The sequence below is a fragment of the Triticum aestivum genome, chromosome 4B, assembly GCF_018294505.1.
Source record: "Triticum aestivum cultivar Chinese Spring chromosome 4B, IWGSC CS RefSeq v2.1, whole genome shotgun sequence".
Lineage (NCBI taxonomy): Eukaryota > Viridiplantae > Streptophyta > Magnoliopsida > Poales > Poaceae > Triticum > Triticum aestivum.
Window position 1 is genome coordinate 659178348 of NC_057804.1, and position 6632 is coordinate 659184979.

Below are 6632 nucleotides of genomic sequence, written 5' to 3' on the forward strand. Positions count from 1 at the left end.
GGCCGGGGAAGGAGGGCTGACGCGGGGGAGGGCGGTCGTCGGGGGAGGAGGGTCGGTGCGGGGTGTTGGAAATATGCCCTAGAGGCAATAATAAAATGGTTATATTATATTTCCTTGTTCATGATAATTGTCTACTATTCATGCTATAATTGTATTAACCGGAAACTGTGATACATGTGTGAATACATAGACCACAACATGTCCCTAGTGAGCCTCTAGTTGACTAGCTCGCTGATTAATAGATGGTCATGGTTTCCCGACTATGGACATTGGATGTCATTGATAATGGGATCACATCATTGGGACAATGATGTGATGGACAAGACCCAATCCTAAGCATAGCACAAGATCGTGTAGTTCGTTTACTAAAGCTTTTCTAATGTCAAGTATCATTTCCTTAGACCATGTGATTGTGTAACTCCTGGATACCGTAGGAGTGCTTTGGGTGTACCAAACGTCACAACATAACTGGGTGACTATAAAGGTGCACTACAGGTATGTCCGGAAGTATCTGTTGGGTTGGCACGAATCGAGAATGGGATTTGTCACTCCGTATGACGGAGAGGTATCTCATGGCCCACTCGGTAATGCATCACCATAATGAGCTCAATGTGACTAAGTAGTTGGTCACGGGATCATGCATTATGGAACCAGTAAAGTGACTTGCCGGTAACGAGATTGAACGAGGTATTGGGATACCGACGATAGAATCTTGGGCAAGTAACGTACCGATTGACAAAGGGAATTGTATACGGGATTATTTGAATCCTCGCATCGCGGTTCATCCGATGAGATCGTCGTGGAACATGTGGGAGCCAACATGGGTATCCAGATCCCATTGTTGGTTATTGGCCAGAGAGCTGTCTCGGTCATGTCTGCATGATTCCCAAACCCGTAAGGTCTACACACTTAAGGTTCAATGACGCTAGGGTTATAAGGAAGATTTGTATGTGATTACCGAATGTTGTTTGGTGTCCCGGATGAGATCCCGGACGTCACGAGGAGTTCCGGAATAGTCCGGAGGTGAAGTTTTATATATGGGAAGTCATCAAACGGTCACCGGAAGGGGTATACTGGTATTGTACCGGAACCACCGGAGGGGTTCCGGGGGTCCACCGGGAGGGTCCACCTGCCCCGGAGGGCCTTATGGGCTGTAGGTGGAAGGGAACCAGCCCCTAAGTGGGCTGGGCGCCATCCCTATCAGTGTCAAAACCGGTGGATCTCGGGTTGGGGGTCCCGGACTATGCGTCTAAGGCTAATGGTAACAGGAGGCTGGGGACACGATGTTTACCCAGGTTCGGGCGCTCTCGATGGAGGTAATACCCTACTTGCTGCTTGATTGATCTTGATGATATGAGTATTACAAGAGTTGATCTACCACGATATCGTAGAGGCTAAACCCTAGAAGCTAGCCTATGATTATGATTGTCGTTCTTGTCCTACGGACTAAACCCTCCGGTTTATATAGACACTGGAGGGGGCTAGGGTTACACAGAGTCAGTTACAGAGAAGGAGATCTAACATCTGAATAGCCAAGCTTGCCTTCCATGCAAAGGAGAGTCCCACCTAGACACGGGACGAAGTCTTCAATCTTGTGTCTTCATAGTCCAACAGTCCGGCCAAAGTATATAGTCCGGCTGTCCGGATACCCCCTAATCCAGTACTCCCTCAGTAGCCCCTGAACCAGGCTTCAATGACGATGAGTCCGGCGCGCAGTTTGTCTTCGGCATTGAAAGGCGGGTTCCATCTCCAAATACTCCAAGGCAAATTTCGAACACAAGGATCGTGTCTGGCTCTGCAAAATAAATTCCACATACCACCATAGAGAGAACAATATTCCATGAATCAAATCTGCTGACAACTTTACACAGCATGACATCACACCATGGCCCGGTCATTATTCGAACCGTTTCCTTCTCAACTAGCCACTACACATATTGCGAGGCGGTTCCCTTGGCATGTCCTGTCGAGGCCGAGATCGTGTCCCCTTATCACAGGACTCTCATCAACATGGGTGTGGGTAACCCAACCGTACCGCCAATCGCGACGAGTGGGGAACGAGCAGGTTCTACCAGGCAAGCGGGGAGGTGCAAAGTTTTATTGCCTTTATAAAGAGATAAGGCCCCTTCTCCTTTATCCATGTCTTCTCCTTCTGCTCGTACATTCCCTTTCGCTCGAGCCCTTAGCGCCCAAGCGTTCGTCTTCTCCATCACAAGAGGTTCTCCGAAAATGTCCGGATCCAGAGCAGGAGGCAAATGGATGGCCTCTACCATCCAGGAGAAGGTTATCAAAAAGCTTTGGGAGGCCGGGTACCTCGCCAAGAAAATCGGCCACGGTCTTCCAACGGCGGGACAGATCGTCCCTACTCTGGAGTCCCACGAGAGGGTTGTGTTCCTCCCTCATTTTGTCCACGGGCTCGGGTTTCCCCTTCACCATTCGTTCGCGGCATCATGTATTATTACGGGATTGATTTTCATGATCTATCCCCTAACTCTTTCCTCAACATCTTGACATTTATTATCGCGTGTGAGGCCTTTCTCTATATTTCGCCACACTTTGGCTTATGGCTGAAGATCTTCAACGTGAATCCCAAGGTGGTGAACGGCGAGCACGTCGAGTGCGGAGGCGCCATGGTGAGCAAGATGCCCAAGGTCACATGGCTGACAGGCACCTTTAATGATTCCGTCAAGGAGTGGCAGCAGTAGTGGTTCTACATCACTGAGCCGCGTGGCAAAAAGTGGGCCGCTGCTCCCGAATTCAAATTCGGAGCCCCCCTGCGGCTCACATCCTGGCCCAAGAAGGGCTTGAACTGGTCCTCGTCTGATGAACTGTCGGTGCTCCAAACGCGTGTCAAGGGTATGGTAGACAAGGACATCAAGCTCGTCAATGTAGTCCAGGTGATGTTAGTTCGCCTGGTTCTTCCTTGCCAACACCGGACCTGTAATTTGTGGGAGTACGACCCATCAAGCATCAGACCCCGCGGGAGCTCTACGGCTCCTCGCACGAGGATATCTGGAAGGTGCTCTTCAAGTCCGGCAAACCGTGGCCGGACTCCACCAAGGACCGTGGGTATCAACTGTCCCGCCCCGCAAATCCGGTAAGTCATCGCTATGTTTTGTCCATCCATGTTTAATTGGCATATCCTGAGGAAGACGCTTTATCATGCTTTCCACAATTATCCCAGGGATGGACGAAGAAGGCGGGGCGGATACATTGTCCGGCCCCGCTGCCAGAAGAACCGGCGGGACCACTTCTGACGAAGATGCTGGTCCCAGTGCCTTACAAGGCGCCGAAGAAAGAGGCCTTCAAGGAGGCCAAGGAGACCAGGAGCGGCCTCCGTTGCCGCGGTACTTTGGACACAAAATCCGAAGACTCCAACGCCCATCCTTCCTCCAAAGATGACGAGGAGGAGGAAGAAGACGAGTCCCCCATGGGGGGAGGGAAAAAAGGACGGCCTCCTCATCATTGGAGGCCGAATTGCCTAAGAGGGGAAAGACCCCCCCTTCGAAAGGCGTCCACCATGGCTACCGATATCAGCCCGGAGTGGGATCCCAGGGCCCAGCCCCTGGTAATCTCGTGAGTACACGAAATCCAAACATGCCTATGCGTCCAGGATCACTAGGGCATAATATTTTAATTTGCGCCACACTTTTTGCAGCCCGGCGAGTTCTCGCACTGAACAGTCCTCGTCGGAGGACTCGTTGAGCTCAGATGCCTGCTACCTCTTGAGCACTGCGTTGGATTTCCCCGAAGAGGAGAGGATGATGCAGTAAAGTAGCGTAAGTATTTCCCTCAGTTTTTGAGAACCAAGGTATCAATCCAGTAGGAGATCATGCATGAGTCCCTCGTACCTACACAAAACGATAGCTACTCGCAACCAACGCGATTAGGGGTTGTCAATCCCTTCACGGTCACTTACGAGGGTGAGATCTGATAGAGATGATAAATAATATTTTTGGTATTTTTGATATAGAGATGCAAAGTAAAAAGTAAAAGGCAAAGTAAAAACAAAGCAAGTAATAAAGTAATGGAGATTGATATGACGAGAATAGACCTGGGGGCCATAGGTTTCACTAGTAGCTTCTCTCAAGAGCATAAGTATTCTACGGTGGGTGAACAAATTACTGTTGAGCAATTGATAGAAAAGCGAATAATTATGAGATTATCTAGGTATGATCATGTATATAGGCATCACGTCCAAAACAAGTAGATCGAAACGATTCTGCATCAACTACTATTACTCCACTCATCGACTGCTATCTAGCATGCATCTAGAGTATTAAGTTAAAAACAGAGTAACGCCTTAAGCAAGATGACATGATGTAGAGGGATAAATTCATGCAATATGATAAAAACCCCATCTTGTTATCCTCGATGGCAACAATACAATACATGCTTTGCAACCCTTTCTGTCACTGGGTAAGGACACCACAAGATCGAACCCAAAGCTAAACACTTCTCCCATTGCAAGAACTACCAATCTAGTTGGCCAAACCAAACGGATAATTCGAAGAGACTTGCAAAGATAACTCAATCATACATAAAAGAATTCAGAGAAGAATCAAATATTGTTCATAGATAAGCTGGATCATAAACCCACAATTCATCGGTCTCAACAAACACACCGCAAAAAGAAGATTACATCGAATAGATCTCCACAAGAGAGGGGGAGAACATTGTATTGAGATCCAAAAAGAGAGAAGAAGCCATCTAGCTACTAGCTATGGACCCGAAGGTCTGAAGTAAACTACTCACACTTCATCGGAGAGGCTATGGTGTTGGTGTAGAAGCCCTCCGTGGTAGATGCCCTCTCCGGCGGAGCTCCGAAACAGGCCCCAAGATGGGATCTCGCGGATAAAGAAAGTTGCGGCGGTGGAATTAGGTTTTTGGCTCCGTATCTGATCTGACGGGGGTACGTAGGTATATATAGGAGGAAGGAGTATGTCGGTGGAGCAACAGGGGGCCCATGAGGCAGGGGGCGCGCCCAGGGGGGCGCCCTCCACCCTCGTGACCGCCTCTGGCACTTCTTGGAGTAGGGTCCAAGTCTCCTGGAACACGTTTGGTGAGAAAATCACGTTCCCAAAGGTTTTATTCCGTTTGGACTCCGTTTGATATTTTGTTTCTTCGAAATACTGAAATAGGCAAAAAAAACAGCAATTCTGGGCTGGGCCTCCGGTTAATAGGTTAGTCCCAAAAATAATATGAAAGTGGAAAATAAAGCCCAATATAGTCCAAAACAGTAGATAAAGTAGCATGGAGCAATCAAAAATTATAGATACGTTGGAGACGTATCAAGCATCCCCAAGCTTAATTCCTGCTCGTCCTCGAGTAGGTAAATGATAAAAAAGAATTTTTGATGCAGAGCGATACTTTGGCATAATTTCAATGTAAATCTTCTTAATTGTGGCATGAATATTCATATCCGAAAGATTCAAGACAAAAGTTCATATTGACATAAAATTAATAATACTTCAAGCATACAAATTAAAGCAATCATGTCTTCTCAAAATAGCGTGGTTAAAGAAAGTTATCCCTACAAAATGATATAGTATGGCTATGCTCTATCTTCATCACACAAAGTATTTAATCATGCACAACCCCGATGACGAGCCAAGCAATTGTTTCATACTTTAGAAATCTCAAACTTTTTCAACTTTCACGCAATACATGAGCGTGAGCCATGGACATAGCACTATAGGTGGAATAGAATGGTGGTTTTGGAGAAGACAAAAAAGGAGAAGATAGTCTCACATCAACTAGGCATATCAATGGGCTATGGAGATGCCCATCAATAGATATCAATGTGAGTGAATAGGGATTTCCATGCAACGGATGCACTAGAGCTATAAGTATATGAAAGCTCAACAAAAGAAACTAAGTGGGTGTGCATCATTGGAATATACAAGCCAAGTTCTATAATGAAAAATTCCCACTAGTATATGAAAGTGACAACATATGAGACTCTCTATCTTGAAGATCATGGTGCTACTTTGAAGCACAAGTGTGGTAAAAGGATAGTAGCATTGTCCCTTCTCTCTTTTTCTCTCATTTTTTTATTTGGCCTTTCTTTTCTTTTCCTTTTTTTATGGCCACCCTTTTTTTTGGTCCGGAGTCTCATCCCGACTTATGGGGGAATCATAGTCTCCATCATCCTTTCCTCACTGGGACAATGCTCTAATAATGATGATCATCACACTTTTATTTTTCTTACAACTCAACAATTACAACTCGATACTTAGAACAAAATATGACTCTATATGAATGCCTCCGGCGGTGTACCCGGATATGCAATGAATCATGAGTGACATGTATGAAAATTATGAAGGTGTCCTTGCCACAAATACAATGTCAACTACATGTTCATGCAAAAAGCAATATGACAAAAGTAATGCATGTCACATGAATGGAACGGTGGAGAGTTGCATGGCAATATATCTCGGAATGGCTATGGAAATGCCATGATAGGTAGGTATGGTGGCTGTTTTGAGGAAGGTATATGGTGGGTGTATGATACCGGCGAAAAGTGCGCGGTATTAGAGAGGCTAGCAATGGTGGCAGGGTGAGAGTGCGTATAATCCATGGACTCAACATTAATCAAAAGAACTCATGCACTTGTTGCAAAAATTTAGAAG